Source organism: Bubalus kerabau, chromosome 21 (assembly GCF_029407905.1).
Source record: "Bubalus kerabau isolate K-KA32 ecotype Philippines breed swamp buffalo chromosome 21, PCC_UOA_SB_1v2, whole genome shotgun sequence".
Lineage (NCBI taxonomy): Eukaryota > Metazoa > Chordata > Mammalia > Artiodactyla > Bovidae > Bubalus > Bubalus kerabau.
Window position 1 is genome coordinate 63,494,888 of NC_073644.1, and position 27,786 is coordinate 63,522,673.

The 27,786-nt window shown below is 49.5% G+C and overlaps 1 protein-coding gene across 2 annotated transcripts in view; it reads right to left on the reverse strand.

Annotated features, from left to right (window-relative positions):
- RNF152 (ring finger protein 152) overlaps positions 1–27,786 on the reverse strand; it is a 79,703-nt gene that overhangs the window by 39,326 nt on the left and 12,591 nt on the right. Inside the window, exon 2 of one of the 2 annotated variants that reach the window (XM_055559189.1) lies at positions 17,674–17,827. The exons of the other annotated variant lie outside the window; for it this stretch is intronic. The gene's annotated coding sequence lies outside the window, so the exon portion shown is untranslated. The remainder of the gene's footprint in view (positions 1–17,673; positions 17,828–27,786) is intronic. 2 annotated transcript variants of the gene reach the window in all.

Here is a 27,786-nt window from a genome sequence, read left to right on the forward strand (position 1 = left end):
GTCGCCTGTCTCAGACACACCTCATATTCCATCTACCCCCCTCAGCTTCATCTTTTTAAGAAGGTCCTAAATCTACTCTCTGCTCCACTGACCCCACCTTGGTCCAAGCTCCCACCCCTCTCACCTGGCACATTGGTCCTGTCTCTGTCTGGTCCTGTCCCCTTCTTCACTCCTGCTGCCTGCTCCCAGTACCACATCCAGAGGAATGTTACCCGCTCGGTTGCGTTAGCTGCTTAGTCGTGTTCCACTCTTTGCAACCCCACCAGCTGTAGCCCGCCAGGCTCCTCTGTCCATAGGATTCTCCAGGCAAGAAGACTGGAGTGGGTTTCCATGCCCTTCTCCAGGGGATCTTCCCCACTCAGAGATCGAACCTGGGTCTCCTGAGTTGCAGGTGGATTCTTTACCATCTGACCCACCAGCAAACCCCAAAGGGCATGACAACAAAAGTCAGACCAAGGGCTTCCCTTGTGGCTCAGCGTCTGCCTGCCGATGCGGGACACACAGGTTCAATCCCTAGTCAGGGAAGATCCCACATGTCATGGAGCAACTAAGCTGACGCGCCACAACTACTGAGCCTGTGCTCCAGAGTCTGGGAACTGCAATCACCGAGCCCACGCACCGCAACCACAGAAGCCTGAACGCTCTGGAGCCCGAGCTCCTCGACAACAGCATAGATCCACCCTCTGCAGCACAGAAAAGAAGATCCAGCACAGCCAAAAATAAATAAATAAAAACTTAAAAAGTCAGAGGAAGCTGCAATAACCACCTTCCAGAAGCCGCACAAGGGCCACTCGTGTGAAAAGTAAAACCCAAGCCCTTGCAGGGCCCGCAGGACTCCAACCCCATCGTGCGCCAGGGACCGCCCCCGCCCCGCCCACCCTGCTCCCTCCGTCCCCTGCCCTCTGCATAACTTCCCTAGATGCACGTGTGTCTTCCCGCCTGGGCTTCGGCAGGTCTGTGCTCAGCCCCCTTCTTAGACAGCCTCCTCTGCCAGCCTGTGCACAGATTCCAACGCTCCCAGCATCCTCTCTCCCCCTCTTTTGTTTTTTTTCCCCAGACACGTACCACTTTCTAACACTTTATGTAAGCGATTTATTCGGTTTTGCACGGAGTCTAAGCCCCCAGAACACAAGTTCCCTGTACATCTTACTTGGTACCCCAGCATCCAGCACACCCTAGACACTTGACTGAAAAACTGCTTCAGGGCTTCTGTTACATCAGCCAACTAAAGTCCGAGGAGACGGCAGGAAAAACAGGTTCCCACTGACTTTGTCCCAAGTCTCTCTCTGTCCCATGACACTAGTTAGTTTTGAAATTTTTCAACACTTGGCAAGAAATATCATTGCTTCCACAATTTTTCTGGCTACTAATAACGACACCGTGTTTGAAGGACCTATACCTTCTATGTCACATACGGGCAAAGAAAAAAGTTAATACCACTCCTTGACCATCATCTTCCCACAAAGAAAGCTGGAAGTCAGTGACCGAACCGTGAGCCACACCCACGTTCCATTGAACACACAGGGACCTACCTGTCCGTGTGTGGCCGAAGCTGGGCACGGCTGCGTTTTCCTAAGGAGGAGAGAGCTAAGGAAGGGGCTGTGCAGGGTGGAGGGTTCTATCAAAACCCCCAGGGATCAGCCTCTGTGGGAGACCCCACCACCTCCGGGGCTGAAGGGCGAAAGAAGCGTGTTGTCAGCAGTCTCAACAAACGCTTGTCCTGTAGTCCCCCAGCAGCAGGCCAGAGAGAGGCAGGGACACTGGGCTTGGGCAGGGTTAGTCCCCATCGAACGAGGTGGAGGAGCACCGGGCTTTTGGATTAAGTTCTATCAATGATTTACTTTGAGGCCTCAGGCAATCCACAGTTTCTCAGCAGCTCCGTGTCCCTAACTCCAGGATAAATATGATGCTTCCTCATTCAAACCTGCCAGGGACAAACTGAGGTGAGTTAGCTAATATATCCTTCCTGTCTCCTTCAGAGGATCTTCGTTCCCAACCTCCTAACTGTGGATTTTGTCCCCAGGCAATAATACAGCAGTATGGAAAGCAAGTCTGAGTCAGACTCCTCTGGAAATAAAATGCTAGACCTTTCACTGACGAGCCATTTGAACTTGAACATCATTTGGGCTTACATCCAGTGCTGCTGTGCCTTAGTGCCCCTTCTCTGTAAAAAGTGAAAACTAAGAAAGCACGACCTCACACGACTGCTGGGTGACCGCATGAGAGCATGCGTGCAGAGCCCTCGGGACACTGGCATGGAGTAACCACTCGAACGCAAACGTAATCATCGCAATCATTACTATCATTATCATTCTCTGTATCATTTTTCATAAGCAGCCTAAATGGGTCTGGTGAAAGTACAAACTTCCCTTGAGCATTCTCTAGAATTCTTCTGTCTTTAAAATAATTCTGGAAAAGTAGAGTTGAAAATAACACACACGGTTGCCGTGATCCTACCAAACTTGTAGCTCTAATCGCTAACGAAACCCAAGTTGCTGAAAAGCAGGACCAAGCTCCGTAGGCTTGATTACAAGCACAAGAAACGTATACCAAGGAAAATCTTGGGAAAAGAAGACTTCGTTTCAGACCACTTTCTATGAAAAAAAGATAGAACCCATGTCAGTAAGGGAAATCTGTTTGTGAATGGCACCTAAAAAGATAAGTTATAAAATAAACAATTCCACGAATCATAAAATAACCAAGTGCTTCTCTGAGCTCAGGGGTCTGGTGCAAGCTTCCTGAAGCTCCCACGTGGCTTCCGCACCCCACCCCTCACCCGTGAGGTCTCCCGGCACTCAGGAATCTCCATCTGGTCAAGGACCAGGGACCCCAACAGCTGGCGCGGCACCTCGCAAATGGAGATGCCCAATCACCCGTCTGCTTTGATGCATGATTGGCCATACAGCCAATCAGATCAGAGAACCACTTCCACTCCAGGGGACCACTTGGCCCCCAGCAATGGGCCAACAATCTTCCTCTGCCCTGTTCCCTAAATCTCTCGATGGCAACCCATGATTATAAGAAACAGCCCTTCCTCAGATCCTCAGCTGCCTCCCTCTCTCCCTCCTATAAGGAAGCTGGTTAGTTGCTAACTCGTATACAACTCTTTTGCGACCCCATGGACTGTAGCCCGCCAGGCTCCCCTGTCCATGAGATATCCCAGGCGAGAATACTGGAGTGCGTTACCAGGGGATCTTCCCAACACAGGAACCGAACCCACATCTCCAGGACTGGCAGGCAGGCTCTTCACCACTGAGCCACCAGGGAAGCCTTGTGAGGACCCTGTGATTACACTTGCTGATCAGTTGCTCAGTCGTGTCCAGCTGTTACTCAGATAATGCAGGGTAACCTTTCCATTTCCATACCCTTAATTGCCTCCACAGAGTCCCTTGTACAATGTAAGGCAACATTCGTGGATTTCAGGGATTAGAACAAGGACGTCTTTGGGGGCCCGCGTTCAGCCTGTCAGAGTCAGGCCCGTGTCGCCGCCATCACCACGATGCTCACCCCTCTGCCCACCATCGTCACCTTTCAGTGGAAACTGAGGCTCAAGGCTGCATGCCTTACCCGGGTTCCCCGTCTGGAATGGGGCTGAATTCAAACCTGATATCGTAATTCCAAGCCCCACTTCTTTCAGCCAGCCCTGCTGCCTCCCCAGATAAGGCAATGTTTGTGATACTATTTTCTTTTCCAGGCTCTCACCACCCTGTTAACAAGAAGCGTTTCAACTCTGCCCCAGTCATTATCACTGCTCCTCAGCCATAAATGCCAAGTGGAAATTTCCAGTTCTGTGCACCCTCACTGGTAAGCCTGCTTCGAGTCTGGCCCCTTCCCTTTGCTCCAGCACAACCAACAGGGCACGGAGGCAGCGATTCATTACACAGACTCCACCATAACCACTATGGGAGAGACTGGTCTCACAAGAGAGTCTATGAGGGAGGAGGACTTTGCTGGTGGTCCAATGGTTAAGACTTCACCTTCCAGCGCAGAGGGTGTGGGTTCGATCCCTGGTCAGGGAATGAACTACCAAAACATAAAACGGAAGCAAAAGCATAATAAATTCAGTAAAACTCAAAGGAAGAAAAGAATGTATATGGGCGAGGGAGCCGGCTCTCAGTTTTAAAGGAGGAGGACAAACTTGCTGAAGCTGAAGCTCCAGTACTTTGGCCACCTGACGCAAAGAGCCGACTCACTGGAAAAGACCCTGATGCTGGGAAAGACTGAGGGCAGAGGGGGCGAAAGAGGATGAGATGGTTGGATAGCGTCAGACTCAATGGACATGAGTTTGAGCAAACTCCAGGAAATACTGAAGGACAGGGAAGCCTGGCATGCTGCAGTCCATGGGGTCACAAAGAGTCAGACACGACTGAGTGACTGAACAACAGCAAGGAGACCTACACATACCAGGAACAGTCTCAAGTAAAATTTATAGCGAAGGACTTCCATTTCTATCCTCCAGGTTTGAAACAATCTATTTAGAAAATGCAGAAAACTGTCCCCTTGGCGACCATCCATGGTTCCTTCTCTCTTTCTCTCAAGTGAGAACTAGAGAGGGCTGAAAGTCAAAGTCACTCAGTCGTGTCCAACTCTTATGACCCCATGGACTATACATGGATTCTCCAGGCCAGAATACTGGAGTGGGTAGCCTTTCCTTTCTCCAGGGGATCTTCCTGACCCGGGAATCAAACCGGGGTCTCCTGCATTGCAGGCGGATTCTTTACCAGCTGAGCTCTCAGGAAAGCCATCAGAGAGGGCTGAGGGGGTGGTATTTAAAGCCTCATGGCTGGTCCCCTGGTGTGCAGTGTGACTACAGCTGGGTCATCAGGATATTCTAACACCGTGAAGCCTGGGATCTCCCATCCCCTCCTCTCACCCACACATCATGGAGGAGAGAACCTGATGCTGAATCACAGGCACTTTAACAATGGGAGAAAGTAAGCAAGCCAAGCAAATCTCACCGCCAAGCTTATACCTTGCCTGTGTCTGTGTTCAATCTAATGTGAAAACGGCGGTGAAGAAAAAAAAATCAATGTTGCATTGCATCAGAATGCAACTGGTATAGTATCAGCAACCTACATGATTTTCCTAAGAGAACTCATTGTCTCTGTCCCCAAAACTATAACACAGCAGCAAAACAGGGCTTGTAAAGGTCATGTGGAAGAATTCAAACCGCAGAGGTAAAGAATCCTCCTGCCAAAGCAGGAGACGCGAGAAGCTCGGGTTCGATCCCTGGGTCAGGAAGATCCCCCGGAGGAAGAAATGGCAACCCTCTCCAGTATTCTTGCCTGGAAAATTCCATGGACAGAGGACGCTGGCGGGCTACAGTCCATGGGGTCACAAAGAGTTGGACACGACTGAGTGAGCACACATACCCCTCTCAGGGATCCCTACTCCATGCTTCATATGACCACAGTGTGTCCAGGCCGTTAAAGAGCCCTGGGTCCTCGTCCTGACTCTGATCACTGACTCACTGTAGAACCTGGACCCATCATCTCTCAATTTCTCTGAATCTCAGAGTTCTCATCTGTACGGTGAAGAGGGCTGGTTAAGATGACCTCCAAGGGCTCCTCTAATTCCAACTCTAGAAGCTTCCAAAGATCCATTAACAAAATTCACCACTGGCTGACTTCTATCTGAAATTAGATTCTGACTGAGCTGGTGAGTAAAAAGAAGACAATGAAGCTGACGTCCGAGACTCTTTAACAACTAAAAGCTGGAGAACACAAGCAAGCTGGTGAGCAAACACAGTGAAATCCACATCAGGTCCCTCTGCTGGGAAAGCTACGAAGCCTGGAGGTCCTGAGAGTTTATCCGCAGGAGGGTCTTCATTCCTGCTGCCTCTTGCACTCAGAGCCCCCCAGGTACCAACTCGGAAGGGATGGGTGGAGGGGGCGGTTATTCTCGGGACTCAGATCCCACACGGACATCGTCACCAGGGCCCTTCTGGCCACTGAACACAACTTTCAGGGTCACCCTGATCCAGGGGTTCACTGGCCCCGGAGAAAGGGCATCACTTTGCTACTTTCCACCGAGAGGGGAGGCGACCTCTGTCCTCTCGAGAGCCCGGAAAAGCAGCCACAGAAAAAAGAAAGCTGATTCAAAGAGCTGTTGAGCTCTCTCAGGACTTAGCTCCCTGAGCTGCTAGCTCCACGGAACAAATACACCAGCTTAAGTGGGAAAGCTCAGGGGGGGGAAAGTGACAGGAAAATTGAGGACTTGCTATAAAACTCATCTTCAAAAAGCCGTAATTATCACAGTAGTGTGTCACCTAAGCATTATTTACAAACATCCTTCTGCACAATCCCCGTCTTTGAACCTCCCTCATCTAGAGACACCGCTATTACTCAGGATAGCGTTTTAAATTAATTAAGTAGTAAAACGAGGAAAAACCAGGATTTTTCAATCAAAACTCTGCCATGAATATAATTAAAACTGACACAGGGAAACAGGTATCAAAGAGAAGGAATTTGACTTTTTACCTTCATGCTGGTAATTCCTACTCATCAGTTGTACAATTCAGCTTTCAAAGACTGTTTTGTACATGACTCGTTGGATAACCCTCAATACTGGAAGGGGAAGGCGGTGTATCAGAAATGGAAATTCTTGTATTTTGCTCAACAGAAAAAGGAGACTTAAGGATATTGAAAGGTGAGTGCAGTTGAGTCACAATGAACCCAGATCGCCGAACTCCTTATTTCAACGCTCCTCTGGGAGGCCACCCAGTGCGCCTCCGTGATCTCATTTCCGTGGTGACACCTGAATAATTTTTTATATCAAACGCTGTTATATATTTGGCCCGGGCTTCGCCTTTCAACTTCAGGGCCTCAGAATACTCTGATTTGAATCCGGGCAAAATGAAGTAAACGGCAAAAGACTTCCCTCATGGCTCAGCCAGTAAGGAGTCTGCCTGCAGTGCAGGAGACCCAGGTTCGATCCCTGGGTTGGGAAGATCCCCTGGACAAGGAAATGGCACCCCACTCCAGGACTCTTGCCTGGAAAATCCCATAGACAGAGGAGCCTGACAGGCTACAGTTCATGGGGTCTCAAAGACTCAGACACGACTGAGCAACTTGACTTCAATTCAAAATGTATTTCCAACTGCCACGTAAATGGGATTTTTCTCTCCAAGTAGCCGCAGGTACCTCACAGTCCGTCGTTGTTCCTGCAGTCAGTCCGCCTCCTAACCCACTGTTACTTTGTATAAAGGACCACGCCTACCGCTTACAGTCAAGTTTTAATCACACCGAGGCACAAAAGTAGCAAATAATCCCACTCTCCACTTCCAGGCCCTGGCCAGCAATCAAAAATCTGACTGTGGGTCTTTGTTCATTCTATTTTTGGGTGATACCATATCGCAAAACACCTCTCAGCCTCAGCCCTGTTGATCAATAGTCGTTTAAAAGTAAATTTGTCATGGAAGTGTATAAACATCTACATTCAATAGTGTTTGCCAAAGTAATGCATTTGCCCCGTGATTATAAATGATCAAATAAGTAAAACAACACAGCAGCAGCAAAAACTGCGCCAGTCTGATAGAGAACAGGCTTCTGGACATGGGGCGGGACTGGGGAGGAGGGGAAGGGTGGGGTGGACAGGGAGAGGAGCGTGGACACGTACACCCTGCCGAATGTGAGACCGCCAGCCGCTGGGAGCTCGCCGTCTGACAGGGGAACTCAAACAGGGCCCTGTAACAGCCTAGAGGGGCGGGATGGGGAGGAGGATGGGAGGGAGGTTCAAGCGGGAGGCGACATGGGTGCACCTGTGGCTGATTCATGCTGATGTTTGGCAGAAACCACAATATTGTAAAGCAGTTATCCTTCAGTTAAAAATATATATATTTTTTAAACTGTTCTAGTCTGTGCTGAGGTGGTGGGTATGAGCCTGGCTTTATTTCTGCGATCTTCACTGTTACTCATCTACTGAAATAAATGAAGCAGGGCTAGAACCCAGAGTGGAGCCGGGTAGGCAAATGCTCTGTCCCAGACATGGTCTGTCCCAACCCTCCTTTCTCACAGCCAGAATCCCCTCCCCCGAGCCAGCCACCCCAGTTTCCAGGACCAGCCCCAGCCTCCGTGGAGACAGCGGGGTGGTGTTGGTGCAGCCCCCCGGGACCACCCCTCCCAGCCCCTCCGAGTGCTGGCTCGGCTGTGACCTGCCCCGGCTCCACTGCCTATACCTGAACCCTCTCTTGGTTCCTTAGCCCTCGGCTCTGAAGCTCACTGGATTCCTGGCTGCCTCTCTGTCCCTCAAGCCACCTGGACCTGCTGTCCCTACAACCATGTGACTCTGAAACGAAATCAACTCCAAATAGTCATTGGAAGGACTGATGCTGAGACTGAAGCACCAATACTGTGGCCATCTGATGCAAAGACCCGACTCACTGGAAAAGACCCTGATGCTGGAAAGATTGAAGCAGGAGGAGAAGGGGATGACAGAGGATGAGGTGGTTGGATGGCATCACTGACTCAATGGACATGAGTTTGAGTGAGCTCCGGGAGTTGGTAATGGACGGGGAGGCCTGGCTTGCTGCAGTCCATGGGGTCGCAAAGAGTCGGACACGACGGAGCGACTGAACAACAACCATGTACCCCAGGACAGGGAGCCTGTCCTGAGATGCTGGAGACTCTAGAAATAGTCTCCAATTCTGTCTGCCTCAGTCTCCTATTGCAACCCGCTGCCACCCCCTCCCCTCCGACTCCCCCTCCCCCCCGACTCCCCCTCCCCCCTCCCCCTTACCACCCACCCCCACCCCTGGTCCCAGACCTCCTGCAGCTCCTCCAGTTTATCTGGAAGTGGACTTCCGCCCATGGCCCTCACCAGGCACTCCTTCCAGGCTGGGCCTGACTCTAAGAAAAGATCAGCGGCTTCTTCTCAACCAACGCTCTGCACTTCAGACCTTGTTCCTGCTTAAGTGCCTCTGTCTGAGCCTAACTATCGACTCGTGGAGACAGAGCTCGTGAAGGCTGTCCTCCTCCTCATCCTCACTGTTTACCTGGGATCAGCCAGGGGCCTGCACACGGCCATCTATTAATTGCCTGCAGACACCATGATGCAGCAGATTGCACTATTTTCACACAGAGACGAGAAACCTGGGATCCCATTTTAATAAGAAATGTGCTCAGGTTTGGCTGGCAAGACTGGGGCAAAAGCAGGACCAGATGAGGCTGACCTGGCTTCCTTCTTACTGTATGAATCCTATCTGGGGAAACCCTATGCTGGGTCAGTTACCGAGTACAAGAGGACGGGGAGGCACTTTCTAAGCCACGCAGGCTGCTCTGATGCCGCTCGGACACGAGCCCATTACTGAGGGGGGCTGGGGCTCCCCAGTGTCCGAGTTACCTGCGTGCCCCGTTCAGAAGCTGTCTCGAGCTCACTCCACCTCGCAGAGCAGGACAGGGTAGGCATTTGCTCAAATTCCCACTTGAGTACTTCTGATAAAACCAACTGTTTCAAATAAAACTGGAAGGGCTTTTGTACTTCCCACTGGTACCATCTAAGTTGTGGGTTTCAAGCTTAGTTGACTTAAGTGAAATCGTCAACAGAGCAGGAGAGGGCTGTTTGGGTGCTGATTCAAACCCTAAGCTGCTTCCAAAGCACTGCATGACTCTCAGAGACCGTGTTCCCAGGGGCTCCATGACGCAATCATTAGAGACGCTCCATCACAGCTCCCAGCTCTGGAAAGCTGAGCTGCATCCCTGTCCAGGGGGGGCATATGCCGCCCTCTGAAATGCACTTGAAGCTGTGGCCTCAATGAGCATCAAGCTGTCTGCTGGGGAAGAAGGCAATGTTATGGGTTGAAGTGTGTCTCCAAAAAAGATGTCCAATGCCCGGGAGCTCAGAATGCAGCTGGACTGGGGAACAGGGCTGCTGCCTGTGCCATCAGCTAAGATGAGGTCACACTGCATTAGGGGGACCCCTAATCCAATAGCACCAATGTGTTTAAGAGAAGAAACACACGAGGAAAGAAGGCGATGTAACGACAGACGAAGAAGAGATCAGTGACATATCTATGAGCCAAGGTTGCTGGCAATAGCAGATGCTGGAAGAGGCAAGGAAGGATCCTTCTCTACAGGTTTCAGATGAAGCGTGGCCCTGCCCACACCTTCAACCTGGTCTCCCAGCCCCCAGACATGCGAAAGATTGTCTTGTGTGAAGCTACCCAGCATGTATGACTTCGTTACAACAGCCCTAGGAAAGGAAAGCAAAGGGGAAACGAACAACTGGGGGATTACAAAGACCTCTTGACTGAGAAGCAGCACCAAGGAGGAAGGAGGAAATATGGACGGTCTCCAGGTGAGGATGGTTTGATTTAGGATTTTTTGACTTTACAACAGAGTGAAAGCAATGTGCACTTGGGAGAAACCAAATTTTGGATTTTGGATTTGCTCTTTCCCCAAGCAAGCAATTCCCGGTCCGCTCTCATGGTGCCAGGCAGTGACACTGAGCACGGCTGCACGTCAGCCACGCGACCAAGGGCAAGCGGCCACTCTGTACCCAGACAGCCATTCTGCTTTTCACTCTCAGTACAGCATTCAATAAATTATATGAGACAGTCAAAACTTTATTACAAAATAGGTTTTGTGTGGGGCTCCCCTGGTGGCTCAGATGGTAAAGAGTCTGCCAGCCATGCAGGAGAACCAGGTTCCATCCCTGGGTCAGGGAGATGCTCTGGAGAAGGGAGAGGCTCTGTGTGAAATGGTTTTGCCCAACGGTGGGCTCGTGGAAGTGTTCTGAGCATGTCTAAGGTGGGCGAGGCTGAGCTACGGTGTTCAGCAGGTTGGGTGTATTCAAACCACTTTTTACTATGATATTTCTGACGTGCGATGGGTTGATTGGGATATAACCTGGTTGTACATGTTTGTGACCAGGAACGCCTGTCATAGTGTGGCCGCCTACCTGGCTGACCTGGAGGGAGACAGACAAGGCCCAGCATCCCTGGAAGGAGCCTTCCTTCCCCTAAGAACCTAGACCATCTAACTCAGGCCCCGAAGAGGGGAAGGAGCAGGGCAGGGGTGGGAGCAACAGAAATGGAAGGTTTCATTCCTCCCCACTTAATCCAAAACCCTGCCTCCTGCATCCCGGCCCTCAGTCCCTTCCCTGCTCACATGCTTACAGAAGGACCCTAATGGGTGTTTTCACAGCCATGATCTGGTGTAATCTTCATACAACAGGGAAGGAGGGAAAGTATTATCACCCCCATTTTACATGCAAGGAAACTGAGGCTCACACAAGATCACAGATGCAATGACCATCCTGCAAAGAAGGTCAGTTAACAAAGCAAAAGGCATGGGAGTGGGCATGGGGAGTCAGGGGAACAAAAAAGCTCTAAATTTCATCTTAAAAAAAAAAAAGATGGGGTCAAACAAAAGTTCCAAAGGGAATCAGATCTGTTGGCCTTGAAAAGTAGAACTTTATCTTTTTCAGTCGTTCAGAAAACGTTGCTGTGGACATGATCCGCTGATTCTTTGACCAGATTGGTCAAGTGTCTCTGAGAAGAAAGCCCAAACACGTAAGAACCCTGGCCTTCTGCCTCATCCAGGGCTTCGCTGTCTTCAGAAGCGTCTGTGCAGGCAGAGGGCCTTTCAATAAAAGTCACCCTGCACAAGCCAGACCTCAGAGAGTGAGAGGCCGGGGGGCCACAGACTCTCCTCCAACAACCCGTGATGACTGGACGGGCTGGCCCCTTCCTCAAAGCATCACCCTGCGCAAGCCAGACCTCAGGGAGTGAGAGGCTGGGGGACCACAGACCCGCGTCCAACAACCCGTGATGGCTGGACGGGCCGGACCCTTCCCCGAAGCATCACCCTGCGCAAGCCAGACCTCAGGAAGTGAGAGGCTGGGGGACCACAGACCCACGTCCAACAACCCGTGATGACTGGATGGACCGGACCCTTCCCCAAAGCATCACCATCCACAAGCCAGACCTCAGGAAGTGAGAGGCCAGGGGACCACAGACCCGCGTCCAACAGCCCGTGATGACTGGAGGGACCGGACCCTTCCCCAAAGCATTATGGAACAAGAGCAGAGATGGCAGGGACGCAGCGGGCTGGCAGGCACCACAGGAAACGACAGGGCTGAGAGGGTTACGCCACAAAGCACTGGGGAGAAGAGCTGGGTGGAGAGCTCTGACTCCAATCAGCTGACTCTTCCATATAATCCTCCCCCTCTGGAAAACACCCATCACTGGTCACTGAGAAAATGTGCTTTTCCCACCCCCAAACCCGTGGCCAAGATGTCAGGCACAGAGACCTCAGGAGTCACCATTCACCACCCCGAGAAATTTCCTCTGCAAAGTGCCCTCACTCCTCATCTTGTCAGCTTGAAAATATTAAACACCACTGAAGGAAATTTAAGGTTTCTTTTTCAGATTTAAATGTCTACTTATTTCAAAATGAATTAGTAGTTCTCTGGGTTTCATAATGTTTAATTCATTAATGATAACTACAGCTCGAGAATTTGAAAGGGAAATTGCTTTCAGGATAAAATTAAATGTGAAACGCTGAGCGGTGATTCACGGCTGTTCCTATCTAAATTACTAATCCATGTGACAGACCTGGTTGGCAGCACAAAAAAGCAATACTCTTTTCCCCCACTGCCTCACAGACTTTGCTGAATTGTTTTGCAAACCGTCTAAACCCAAGTCCTAAATAATCCCCTGCCAGCAGCCTCCATTTCATTGCAGAATCTAGTTCTTAGCATCTCTATTGCCTCAGAGAGATTCAGGATGGACTAATACTTCAGTGCCTCAGAAGAAAGAGTTTTCTCCACATTCGAGTCTAGATGTACAGTCTGATGAATTTCCAAGGCAGCTCATTTTAAATTTAAGGCAAATATCTAGGTGGTATCTGTCCTCCTGAAAGAAACCTCAATAAAACTCTAAAAATGAGAGCTTTCTTTTAGTTTGCAAGGAAGGCTGGCCAGCTGAGAGTCAATTACATATATCCCTGCTGGACCAACTGGGAGCTGGAACAAACCCTGTGGTCCAAAAGACAAGATAATATGAAGTTTCCAAAGCTTCCTGCAGCCCAGGTTATGCTGCCTCCTAGAACGTCACCTAGGTCTGCTTCTGCAGCCAGCACCAGGGTTCACACTCTGACCAGGGTGGAGAAGCAGGGATGCTCCTGACCATGTGCCCCCAAAGGGACTCAGAGACCAAGGTCCCACAGGGCACATCTCCCTGGGAACCACGGTCCAGACCACCCTGAAAGCCCAAAAACTGGATCCCCCATCTCCAATCTCCCCCTCACTCCCCCCTACCCTGCATGCTGGTCCTCAGTGGCAAGTCAGACCCCAGGCAGCCCTCGGGAGTGCGCCTCCATGCCAAAGCTTTAATATGATGCTGCCTTAACCCTGGGGACAATCCACGGAAGGCGCCCTCAGGGTCCCCATACTGCAGGACAAGGCAAGTCAGCAGACATTCGATGCTCTTGCCCAAGTTACAGGGCAAGAACATAGCAGAGCCAGGACGCACACCACACTTTCTGCCCAGTTTCCCATGCTGTGGACTCGCTGATCACGCCACCCTCAGCTTCGAATATCCGACTTACTCCTTATGACCAGGCAGTAGGGCCCACACGCCTGCCGAGGTCTGCAGACCCTTGGGCGGCTTGGTTCCACTTCCAGCTTCTCCATCTTCCCCACACTCTGGCTTCTCCAGACTATGCACCTGTTGTTCTCTGCCTCTCCTCCAAGGAGGGCTCCCGAGACCCCCTTGGGTATCCCTCCCCTCCCCCCACCTTCTGCTCCTGCACTGCTACGTTCATCCCTGTTGTCAACCCCTCACGACTTACTGTTGATGCTGGGGCTTCCCTGGTGGCTCAGCTGAGAAAGAATCCGCCTGCATGTGGGAGACCTGGGTTCGATCCCTCGTTGGGACGATGCCCTGGAGAAGGGAAAGGCTCCCCACTCCAGTATTCTGGCCTGAAGAATCCCACGGAGTGTACAGTCAATGGGGTCACAGAGTCGGACACGACTGAGCAACTCCACTCTCACTGACACTGGGGGCACGTGTGGGTCTCCCCGTCGAATCCACGAACTGCTTCTCCAAGGCAGCGGCTCTGGCTCTTCCATGACCGGCCCCTGCACCCGCAGCAGGGCCGCAGAGAGGCGGTCCCTAAACCTTTGCAACTGACGAATGTGCCAGGACAAACGTGTTCAAAGCCAAAGCAGACAACAGACCCAGGGGCTTGTGCCAAATTGACTCAGGACCCTTACAAGTGGGGAGGAAGAGACGGGCAAGGGATTTTGTGCACTTTTTCAAAGCTCTGACTGTCAGGGAGCCTTTTTTCTCCATCAAGCATTCAAACATGGCAACCACGTGATGGAGAGAACACCTAGCTGTCTGCTCACTAGCTAATGGGTTTATGAAGCAAGCCTGTTTTTGATTTTAAATCAGCAAGGGATAATCTTTAGAGGGGGAACTCAAGAGTCACCCATGTGTTACAAAAGCAAAGAGATGACAAACAATCCCAGCTCCAACTGGCTTTTATTGTTGCTTCCTGGCAGCAGAAGCGAGGGCAAAGAGATACTTGGAAGCAAGAGGTTTGTATCTGTCGGCGTTTTTAATTTTAAGGAGAGAGTGTGTCCACTCCCCACAGCTCTTCTGTCGACACTTCTGCAGGGGTGAGTGGATGCAAAGCAGCCGGGACTCCCCACAGCACCAGTCCCAACCATTCAGGTGTCCATTCCTGACCACGAACTTGGCTCAAATAAACCCCGATGCCACTGACAACACGGAAAACAAAAATAACAATTGCAACTCATGGTAATCGCTTAAATTATAAGACAATGTTCCTAAATGTTCCTCAACCCCTTAGAATAGTTGCAAATGTCCAGTATTATTTAATGTGATTTCTCCTGCTGCTGCTGCTGCTAAGTCACTCCAGTCGTGTTCGACTCTGTGCGACCCCATAGACGGCAGCCCACCATGCTCCCCCGTCCCTGGGATTCTCCAGGCAAGAACACTGGAGTGGGTTGCCATTTCCTTCTCCAATGCATGAGAGTGAAAAGTGAAAGTGAAGTCGCTCAGTCGTTCCCGACTCTTAGCGACCCCATGAACTGCAGCCTACCAGGCTCCTCCATCCATGGGAATTTCCAGGCAAGAGTACTGGAGTGGGGCGCCATTGCCTTCTCCGGTGATTTCTCCTAGGTACTGTGAAAACACACAAAAATACACTCTATTGTTATGTAAATTTAACCTTCAGGTCATACCCTAGCTAAAACAAACACTACATTAAATCATTTTCCCTCACCTTCTTAGAACTTAACGAGCCCCTGGGGGGCATTCTGGATGCCCCGGGCTCTCTTTCATAAACTCTTCCAAGGAGACTCCTGGTAACAGGATCACGCGCCATGCTGGGTTTCCTGTCCCTCCACCTCACCTGCGGCCGGCACAGGCCTTCAGAGTAAGCTCCTGACCCTAGAGGTTGGCCTTCACCCAAGTGTTCCCTTTGGTTCACAGCAACTATCTTTGCTATGTTCAGGGGTGTTGCTCCCAGGGAGAAGCATTTGCCAAATATTTTCAAACTTGTCTCTTTTCTTCCCCGTTTATTCAATGTCTCAAGAGCAGCCACGCCTGCTCAGTGTCAGCTTGGAGACCTCAGGACACAGGGCAGTCCAGCCCAGACACCCTTAGCTGACCCTGCAGGGCACCCACTGCCCTGGGCATCCAGAGGCCACCTCAGGTCACCAGGATAAGCATGGGCTTTAGAAGCACCTTCCAAGTTGTCTGCTAAATGGATGAGACGCGTGCAGCGTATTTTGCCTTGCGGTTACGCAGAGGAACGATGCGGGGCAGGACAGTCAGGACCAGGCGCTCCAGGTGGCTCCACAGAAAGGGCACGCAGCCCTCTTCCCAAGTGACTGAAAAGCAGGCAAAGAGTTGCCCATTCTTGAGTTTCTTAGGGTTCCTACTTTAATGATTAAACAGAAAAACTGAAAAGCATCCATTGTTCATAAAAACAACCTTTCATAAGCACATCAGGTTCTCAGAAAAGGTTTTTAGAATATTCTAACATCTTGGTTTTCTTTGGAAGGAATTATGTTAAAGCTGAAACTCCAGTACTTGGGCCACCTCATGCGAAGAGTTGACTCATTGGAAAAGACTCTGATGCTGGAAGGGATTGGGGGCAGGAGGAGAAGGGGATGACAGAGGATGAGATGGCTGGATGGCATCACTGACTCGATGGACGTGAGACTGAGTGAACTCCGGGAGCTGGTGATGGACAGGGAGGCCTGGCATGCTGCGATTCATGGGGTTGCAAAGAGTCGGACACGACTGAGCGACTGAACTGAACATCTTGGTTAAGCTTGTGTGTTCTAGGAATATTCTAAGTTCTCCATTTATTTGTAGGAAGGACTAGTTCAAGGAACTCCAGTCTTAACCATTTCCATCACCACAAAATTCTAATGAGGGAAATCCACAGAAACGCGAAATTTCTCTCAAATTTTCAACTGCTAACAATACAAGGAACCATGAAATAAAGACAGAATAGGAAGGTGCATAAGCAGAGGCACCTTTGGACAGGAAGCAACGCCAGCAGTCGTGTAACTGGGCTTCATGGCAAGCACCTGTGTTCCGTGATACAGACTTACACGCTGAGCTTGTGCCTTCTCAGTTCAACTCAGGAGGGAAAAGGTGGGCACGTTCGCCAGCTTGAGTCCAGCATCGCCATCTGTCCTTCCTACCACATCCTTCCACCCCTCTCAAGCCTCTCCTGGAAAGAAAGAACTGAAAATACGGAAATAGCACCTTACTGGACCCGCAGCTAACACGAGTCCCCTGCTTTCAGGGTTATACAGCTGGGGTGGGGTGGGGTGTAGACAGCACAGCAGGAAGCCTTCAGTGGCCAGATTCCACTGCAGCGGCAGCGTGGCCTGTGCACACCAAACAAGCTTTACCGATCACAGCCTCTGAGGATGGGATTTATTCTTGCAAACACACACAAGCAACGGCAGTTTAAAAAATCTTCCTGTCCACGTCTGCTCACCTCCCACAGAGCCCATCTCCACCAAGTACTCTCACCTGCTCTGGCCTCTTCTACCCAAGGATGAGAACAAACCCCCCCCCCAACCCAGCTCTTCCTTACCCCTGCTTCTTCACCACTGGCGCGGCCCCTTCACACCCCTGCCATCCCCCCAAAGTAGCGCCCCATGTGTCTCCTCAGAGCCACTGCCTGGAGATTCTGCTTCAGGACATCACTCATCTCTCCTTTCTTTTAAGGATGTGGAGAGAAGAAGACTTCTTTTAAGTTTAACCAAGAAATGGAAAGGATCAAAGTCCTATCTTCCCATCAGAAAGTTTGCAGGCCTCACTAACTCAGATCCAAGAGAGAAACAAGTCAGGCCAAAGTAAGGGACCAGCTCCACCCCAGGAAGAGAGGCCCAGCTGGAACTGAGCACCCCTCACCTTTCTGGATCCTTTGTGGATCTGCCTTGCTTTGAAGCTCCCCTTACTCCTCCACCACCCATCCTCAAGTCTCAGCAGAGCCTGTACCAGCCCGATCACATTACTCCCTGCGTCCTCTTTCTCACCTTCCCTCCGTCTGACCCCTCCGCTGTCCTCCCCCAAGCCCTGCACCTGCTTCTCAGAGGGGTTGGTAGAAGCCTGAATCACAGGGTTAGCTACTACACCCTTACGGAGGTGAATGTGTAACCCTACCCAAGGGCACTCACGTTTTAGCAGACGATTTTGTGGCTCAGCTGGTAAAGAATCTGCCTGCAATGCAGGAGACCTGGGTTTGATCCGTGAGTTGGGAAGATCCCCTGGAGAAGGGAAAGGCTACCCACTCCAGTTTTCTGGCCTGGAGAATTCCATGGACTGTATAGTCTGTGGGGTCACAAAGAGAGGCAACTGAGCAACTTTCACTTTCATGGCCATAAAACCCAAAAGGAACAAACAACTAATTTATACTGATTGTCGGTCTCAAACACATCATTAAATGTCTCTGCCCGCTTCCGATTCCTCCCTCGGCCTTATTCGGAGAACGGGTGAGCTAACATGTCCATAACACTGAAAACAGCACCCAGCACCTTACGTGGGCCGTGCACTGGGCTATCAGTATGAACCTGCAGAGAAGCGACCCCGCGAGATGAGAACGCGGAGTGACTTGCTAGGATCACAAGGCTGATCACAAGGCGCTGGGCAGGGATACAGCTCTGAGGCCGCAGGAACCAGTTCACGCCGTCTTCTCCACACCACAAGGAATGAATCTCTAATGGCAAACCAAGACCGGAGGGCGGCGGGGTGAGAGTGCGCCCGCGGCGGGTCTGTGGTACGCAGACGGCAGGCGGTCGGAAGGAAGGGCTGGACGGCCGGAGCGGGGGTCAGGTGATTCCTGCGGCGCGGCCTGAGCCGCACAGGCTGAACGTCCCATCGGGGCTCACTCACGCCGTCTCTGAATCGCAGTGACCTCAGGCTATCAACTCAGCCCATGTAGACCCAGATTCTCCTGAGTATAAAATGGAAACCGTTTACTCGGGAGGGCGTAAGCCCCTTTCACCGAGACGTGTTCGTGGCAAAAGGCAAAAGTTTTCATGAGGGAGCTTCCAGAAAAGGGTCTTGAGGTCAGGAGGGCAGCAAATCAGTTGGTGTCCCCCAACATTCAGAAGGGGGATTCATAGAACAGCATGCTAGATATGAACATTTATTTTAAAAAAATACCAGAGCCAAGAAATATTGCTAATGACCTTGATACATATGGTTAAAATTTCTGAATGAATTCTGAGCAGTCTGACTTTTAATCGCCAAAACACTGCTGAAAACCTACTCATTTCCATCATGTTACAAATCCATAATCAGGCCTCCTTTCTCTCCAGCTTGTCCTGCGTCGGGAAAGCACTGACTATTCCACCAGAGGAGACTTCCCTTGAAATAACCTCAATATCCTCAACTGTCACATAATTCAGCAGCTACTCACTGCACTATAATCTTGGGATGAATTTCTGGTATAGAAACAAAATGGCCATAATAAGATAAATTCTATCATAATAAGATAAATTATAATTCTATCCTGACCAGAGCACAGGGTAACTGAAATGAAAACTAGATTTTTAGCATTTCATATTTAATATTATGTTCATTGAAGATGCTTGTTTTCAGTATATTTTGCTTCTAATAGCAGTTATTTTTTCTTTTTTTAGATTTTTTTTTATGTGGACCATTTTTAAGGTTTCTATTGAATTTGTTACAATATTGCTTCTGTTTCATGTTTCGGGTTTTTTGGCATGTGGGATTTTTACCTCCCTGACCAGGGATTGAGCCACCTGCATTGGAAGGCAAAGTCTTAACCTGGGAGACTTAAATAACACCAGACCAGCAGGAAGTCCCGGCAACAATTGCTTTTTATTTGTACCTTTCAATACTGTGAAGTTTTGCGAGATCAGTGTATCATCATGGACTGGCACACCGATGCTACTGGCTGAGCTTCCATTCTGTACTTGATACACAGCTTTGAGCAAGATGCTAAATCTCTCTGTGCCTCAGTTTGGTCATCCAAAAAATGGGGACAAAACCTGCTCCTATATTACTGTGAGGATTACACTGGGTGACTTGAGTTTGACAAGACACTAGATTTAGTGACTGCCAAGCACATAGTCAGACCACCTGACCTGCCTCCTGAGAAATCTGTATGTAGGTCAAGAAGCAAGAGTTAGAACTGGACATGAAACAACAGACTGCTTCCAAATAGGGAAAGGAGTATGTCAAGGCTGTATATTGTCACCCTGCTTATTTAACTTATATGCAGAGTACATCATGAGAAACGCTGGGCTGGAAGAAGCACAAGCTGGAATCAAGATTGCGGGGAGAAATATCAATCACCTCAGATATGCAGATGACACCACCCTTATGGCAGAAAGTGAAGAGGAACTAAAGAGGCTCTTGATGAAAGTGAAAGAGGAGAGTGAAAAAGTTGGCTTAAAGCTCAACATTCAGAAAACGAAGATCATGGCATCCGGTCCCATCACTTCATGGCAAATAGATGGGGAAACAGTGGAAACAGTGGCTGACTTTGTTTTTCTGGGCTCCAAAATCACTGCAGATGATGACTGCAGCCATGAAATTAAAAGACGCTTGCTCCTTGGAAGAAAAACTATGACCAACCTAGACAGTATATTAAAAAGCAGAGAGATTACTTTGCCAACAAAGGTCCGTCTAGTCAAAGCTATGGTTTTTCCAGTAGTCATGTATGGATGTGAGAGTTGGACTATAAAAAAAGCTGAGCACCAAAGAATTGATGCTTTTGAACTGTGGTGTTGGAGAAGATTCTTGAGAGTCCCTTGGACTGCAAGGAGATCCAACCAGTCCATCCTAAAGGAAATCAGTCCTGAATATTCATTGGAAGGACTGATGCTGAAGCTGAAACTCCAATACTTTGGCCACCTGATGCAAAGAACTGACTCATCTGAAAAGACCCTGATGCTGGGAAAGACTGAAGGCGAGAGGAGAAGGGGGTGACAGAGGATGAGATGGTTGGATGGCATCACTGACTCAATGGACATGAGTTTGAGTAAACCCCGGGAGTTGGTGATGGACAGGGAGGTCTGGCGTGCTGCAGTCCATGGAGTTGCAAAGAGTCGGACATGACTGAGTGACTGAATTTAACTGAAGTACATAGTAGCAATTTTTTCACTTATAAAAGCACAAATCCAATTCAAAGATATTTAATTACCCAAAATTTTGCAATCTCCATACTTAAAGACTGGCAGGCCTTACCTCTCACAGCACTGGGGCCAGCGCCCCCACTCGCTTCTTCCTCTTCCAACATACTGAACTCTCACTATTCAGAAGTGAGTTACGAGCATCAGCCCACTGAACATTCTCTGAAGGAGTAAAAATTCTTTCTCCATAAACCAGAGAAAGTGGGCTTGTTTTCTGAGAAAATGAAATAGGCCAGAGCCTGGACCAGCAGATTCCAGTTAATGAGTACTACCTGCTAGGAGTTTTTTGAGACTGACGGAGCCAAGATTCTATTAGTAAACAAACCTCAGGAAAGGAAAATTAAAGCTGCTTTACTCCCCAAAGTATTTTCCTAATCTATCTTAATAAGCATAGTTTCATTCTGTTTATTCACAACCATTTTTCATACCATACTAAATGAATTTTGTCTGATTAAGTTAATTTTAGAAATATAAATATGAATTTCATGCTTCTACTACCATTTGCACGCACTTGGGCTCTAAGTCTATTTTGTTCCCTGAAAACCTAACTCAACATCTTACCTTAAACCCAAAGGGAAAACCCCTGGGTTGAACAAAAAGTTCATGGCAATGTGCCCTGAGACTGTCCTTGCAGCCACAACATAACACCACATCAAAAGAAGACTCTATCAAGACAGTCACTACGTCTTTCCAACAGTAGACAAGTATAAACGAAGTCAAAGGTAGTAACTAACATATTACACTTCGAGTGCAGACACAAGATTGGGCTGTCAAGATGCAGTGTCCCCAAAGAGGGCACTGCCTTTAATCGACCAGTATCCATGAAGATATCCAAAAAGGCACAGGAAATACAAAAAAGAGTTAGATCTCTGCAATCCCTAAGGAGACTGAGAACTAGTTAAAGGCCTAACAGTTCACACTCATATTTACTGGTCAAAAAAATAGCAAGTTAGGTCATCAGAATGCAAAGAAGAATAAGGTGGACCCAGCCCTCAGAGAGCCTGCAGCTGGCCATGCCCAGGACCTGCACTAAGGTCTGACAGACACAGAAGGCAGTAAAGGTAATTTTTAGGGGCCATTATCAAGGCTTCCAGGGGGTGCAATCAGTAAAGAACCCACCTGCCAATGCAAGAGAGGCGAGAGACACGAGTTCAATCTCTGGATTGGGAAAATCCCCTGGAGAAGGAAATGGCAACTCACTCCAGTGCTCTTGCCTGGAGAATCCCATGGACCGAAGAGCTTGGAGAGCTACCGTCCATGGGGCCACAAAGAGTCAGACACGACTGAGCACACAGACTTAAATAATAATTGGGGATTCAGTGAAGGGATCTGAGCAGGGAACTAAAGGAAGAGTTATAGTTTGAATGACAGGGTGGAGTAGAATAGAGGAACAGAAAGTGTGTGCGCGCAGCTGCGTCCGACTCCTTGTGGCCCCAGGGACAGCAGCCCACCAGGCTCCTCTGTCCCTGGGATTCTCCAGGCAAGAATACTGGAGTGGGTTGCCATTTCCTTCTCCAGAGGATCTTCCCCATCCAGGAGTCAAACCTGCGTCTCTGGCATCTCCTGCACTGGCAGGCGGGCTCTTTACCACTAGTGCCACCTGGGAAGCCCAGAAGAATAGAACGGAAGGACAGAATTGAATACAAGAGCAAGCAGGTTGGCTGGCCCCAAGCCAGGGGTTGGTGAGGTTCCCAACTGGTGCAGTGGTAAAGAATCCACCTGCCAATGCAGGATCCCTGGGTTGGAAAGATCCCCTGGAGGAGGAAATGGCAACCCACTCCAGGATTCTTGCCTAGAAAATCCCATGGACAGAAGCCTGGTGGGCTACAGTGCATGGGGTCACAGAGAGTCAGACGCGACTGAGCACACATGCATGCTGGCCAGAGTGACCCGGCTCAGATGAGGAAAGGGTCTTCCAAGCAGGTTCCCCGTATTCCAGGCAGGGGCCCATAGACAGCAATCCTCACGCACAGTCTGTAAAACATTTTAAATCTAGAGGAAATCGTAACCAGTCTGGGAGTAACACATAGAAATCGAGCTGTGTGACAACCTGAAGTCCTGCACTGCAGGCGGATGCTTTACCACTGAGCCACCAGGGAAGCGCCGACATGGAGTCACAAACCACTTTCCGTTTTCAACACATTCAAGCGCCCTCTGCTCAGGAAACGTTTCCCTTGTTCCCACCACTCTTTTGACCTCTGTCCTCTCACAGCCAGCCCTCATGAGGGTCTCTCTCCCACTGGCAACACGGTTCAACCTCAGACTCGTGATGACCATGCAGACGTGGGTTACCCTCCAAGTGGCGGCTCTGACCTCCCTGCTAAGTTTCCAAAGTGGACTCTTGATGTCTCCCACGTCAGTCCTCCCCTGCAGTTTTACATTTGTTACCACCCTTCTTCACCCAGGACCTCAAACTTGAAAACCTGTTTCCCTCTCACCCCTCATTCAATCGGTCTTCGAAATCCTACCGGTTCTGGCTCTGGAACGCCTCCCGTGTTCATGCGCAGCCCCCCACTCCTGCGGCCCCTCTCCTGGAGTCCATCTCCCCGCCTCTGCTCTGGCCCCCACTGGCCTCCCCACCTTTGTCCTCCCCCCCGATCCACACTCATTGCAGCCAGATTAAGCTTCTGAGAGCACAGCTCCACACCTCGTCCTCCCCGGCCCCTACGTCATCAGTGGCTTCCTGCCAAATAAATCCCAAAGCCCCTCTCCACCAACCACTCTAATCCTCCCCCCTACAAGTCCTGCTTACTCCATACTTCAGTCAGAAAGCATCTTTTGTTGTCCAGAAGAGAAGATCCACCCTCCCTTACACCTTGTTGCTGCAGAAATGCCACTGCACCTGTCCGCCTGTCCAGACGACTACACCCACCTTTCCAGGGATCGTTAAATGCCACTTCTTCCAGGAAGCCATTCTCTAGCAGGAAGCCATCTGTCCTCCTCTGAATTCCAAGGCCACTTCATCCAGTTATCACCTGGCATTTGAGTCCTGTGCATACACACTGTTCTTCCTCCTACAGAGGTAACCTCCTATATGTGTGTGTTAGTCACTCAGTCGTGTCCGACTCTTTGTGACCTTAGGGACTGTAGCCCATCAGGCTCCTCTGTCCATGGGATTCTCCAGGCAAGAATACTGGAGTGGGCTGCCATTTCCTTTTCTGGGATCTTCCCAACCCAGGAATCGAACCTGTGTCTCTTACGTCTCCTGCATTGGCAGGTGGGTTCTTTACTGTCGGACCCATCAGGGAAGCCCCACCTCCTATATGAAAATAAAACAATGCACTAAATTAGCACTTTCTTACAAGGAAGTATTTGTGCCAAGAGTTATGGAAGACACAAGACCATCAGCTGACAGCTTAGCAAGGAAATGATGCTCAACCCATGCAAAAAATAATGCAATAACATCAATAACTCTTTTTAATTATCATATACAGATGTTAGTTGAAGTCATAAAAATACAGGACATCTCAGAGAAAGTGAGTCATCTTAACAGAATGGAAAATCTGCAGCAGCATGCCGCAGTGGCTTACAGCATAAACCCTGGAGCCACTGATGGCCGGGTTCTAACCCCAGCCCTGGCACTGACTCCTCTCATGGCCTTGGGTAAATCACTTAGCCTTTCTGCACCCCAATTTCTTGAACATGGAGAAATTAAATTAGAGATATTAATAGTAGCTTCCCCTTAAGACCACTGTAATAATGATGCACACACTGTATGCAAAACACCTAGGAGCCCAGCACAGAATTAGTGCCAGCTGTATCAGCTTGTGGTTCAGTCGCCCAGTCGTGTCCAACTCTGCAACCACATGGACCACAGCACGCCAGGCCTCCCTGTCCCTCACCATCTCCCGGAGTTTGCCCAAGTACATGTTCACTGCATCTCATCCTGTGGACCCTCTTCTCCTGCCCTCAATCTTTCCCAGCGTCAGCGACTTTTCCAATGAGTCGTCTATTGGCGTCAGATGACCAAAATACTGTATTAGCTACTCTTATTCTTATTACTGTGAAAATGTTTTATATGGGATGAAAAACAGAAGAATCAAAAATATTTGGTTCTTAAGATGCCTAGCGGGATTTCTTCTAGAAAAAAGAGAGACTTTACCATCTTAAAGTCATCAAGCCAAATCTGCTCTGTCTGCTGAGTGGGAGTGTTTGCTTGAGAGGACAGGTGACCTTCACCGGGGTGGCTCTTTGTAGAGTGGACTGAACACTGCAAACAGGGCAGGCTCGGAGACCACTGACTCCAAACAAAGGCTTCAGCCAACGAAGGGCTCACCCACAATCTGCCGTTGTGTCCTGCAAACAAGCCCGCTGTTGTCATCCAGACGGGTGCCAAAGGAAACTGTCTGACTTACGCATTCCGGACAGCGGCTCGACGTAGACACACCACAAATACAATCAGTGGCTTCAGAGGAAATCTAGTACGAGGTGCTGACTCCGGTCTGATAAGCGAGCCTTTGGGTTCAGCTTTTTAAAGAACACTACTCCGCTGCATTCAGCAGCACAGAAGCATATGTGAGTCCATTTTCAAAGTCCATCACACCATATAGCGATTTACTTACTAACGGTGTGGGGAACAGCTGTGACTATGGGGTATCAACATCTGTCATCCCCACAAATAGGAAGATGCAGTAAACATAAATTGCCGCAAATATTTGAACTTGAACTTGTGTTGCAGGCACATATTCCTACCTGGGGAAATGAGAACTGCTGGGACATCTGATGTTTTATTACTTTTTACTGAAAATATTTATAGCTCAGGGCTGCTTGTTATTCACAGGTCAGAATTATTAGACTGGTAGAATAATAAATCCACGTTTATCACCCTCTTGTTTTCTGATAAATTTTAGAACGCAAAAGAATTTTAGCAGTAAGACTGATGTTCCCTTCACAAGAACAAATAAACAAACTCTCATTGTCCACGGTTAGAGTGTCTGCTTTTACTCACTACCTGGAATACTGGCACGGCTGCCCCAGCACAATCCCAAGAGTCAGGGAAGGTTAGGGAGGCAGTGGGTACGGCTGTTTAGTCGCTAAGCCTGTCCAACTCTTTCCACCCCACACACTGCAGCCCACCAGGCTCCTCTAGCCATGGGCTTTCCCAAGTGAGGATACTGGAGTGGTTGGCCATTTCCTTCTCCGGGGGATCTTCCCGACCCAGGGACTGAACCCACGGCTCCTGCATCGCAGGCCGACTGTTCTACCCTTGAGCCGCCGGGGAAGTTCCCCAGCGAAGGTAGACTGACTGCTGAAACACGTGCCCCAGGCCTCCCTGGCTAACGCCGTGTGGTTCAATGTCTTCACACTGCAGCCCAGTGCAGCCTGGCACGCGAGGCTCTGCTCCACACGGTCATTCAGGACCCAGGCTCCTTCCCCCTATGACTCCCCCGTACCTCAGGGCTTCCTGGTTCTCCCCGGCCGATGCGCAGGAACACCCCGCCTCTCGACACCTCTCATTCCCACACACATTCTCTTGGTGAGAACCAGTCACGTGGCCCCGCCTCCATGCGGAAAGTAACCCAGGACAGCGGGTGTCAACTGGGGCGATTCTGACTCTCAAGGGGCATGCAGCAATGTCTGGAGACATCCTTGGTTACCATAACTGAGCAACTGGCACCTAGTGGGCAGAGTCCAGGGATGCGTCCCCTGGGGCACAGGACAGTCTCCCCACAACAGAGTTAACCAGCCCCAAATGGCAATAATGCTGTTTTGGTAAGCATCGAGCCAGTTGCCAGAACCGCATACACATCAGTGCTTGGATCTCCCACCATTTCCCACTACCACACACACTCACCAATCCCAGCAAATCCAAATCCACGTATCGATAGTCTGTTCATCTGCTGCTTGTTGGTTCCTCCATTCACTCACCCAAGCTCTTAAACAAGACAAAGTCCTACAGTCAAAGAATTCACAGTGGAGCAGGTGAGGCAAGCATATGTAGAATTATCAGATATGGGGATAAGTGGGATTTAAGGGGAAAAATGGAAGGAAAATTTAATTTTGCTTGAGAGAGTTGGAGGAGAATCCATAGTACAAATGGAACAGGAAAGATGTCTTGAACGAAGCATATACTCATGGTTTTCCATCAGAAAGCTGTGTTTTTATTGGCAGGGAGGGGTGGACAAAAAAAGTGGTTCCAGGAAAAAGGGAACCGCAAAAACAAAGGAATGCCAATATGAACGGATATGATTTATTCCCTTTTTGTTTGGGGGGGAAATAAGAACTAGGAGAGGAAGGTGAGCAAAAACTGCCTGTTTATTCCGTGCTTTTTAGCAATGTATTCATGAAAGTCTCAAGTTCCCAGCCACACACACACGGGCTGTCAGTCAAGTGGTCTCTAGAGAAACACTTCCCACTGTCAGACTCCATAGGAACTTGTTAGCACAGGGCAAAGTCAGGTAATAGCCAGAAACCTCACTGCAAATTTCCCAACAGGACCTGTTGGGGAGTCCTCCAAACCATGCTGCCACCAAGCCAACACGCAACTGGCTCAGGCAGATGGCTGACCAAATGCGTCCATCCTTGTTCCCAAGGACAGCACAGGGCAGAAGGCAGATCTCCTCCTAAATTACACTGCACTGAGCCTGTTGGGTTAAAACAGAAAAGTGTTGCTTCTTCCCGTCTTGAATCCCAGTTTCGAAAGTGGCTCCCAGCTCCCCAGCACAGTCCTCCCGGGTTCATACCCCAGCTCTGGCGTAAATTCCCTATGTGACCTTGAAGAAGTTACAGAAGTTTCCAGAATCTTAGGAAACTTCCCTCCCAAATAATATGCTTAAAACTCTTAGCACTTCACCTGAAACAGATAATAAACATGTCTACCGTAGCCATCTCCTCCACCCCCCAAAACTGTCTTTCAATTGTCATAAAATGCACTGTAGAAGCCACCCAAGCTTGGGAAGAAAAGCACCTGACGGGCTGTCACGTTGTTTTGTAGATTATTAATAGCAACTTCAATTTTCTTGGGCAAGATGCTATTAATTACAAACCAATACCACCAGGTAAACAACCGTGGATCTTATTTTTAAAGCTAAAATTAAAATTTTAAGAATACTACAGTCCAACACAATTATTTACCTCATTGTTCTTTTCACTCACATTCTTCCTCCCTCAAACTGTTGTCTCTTATTT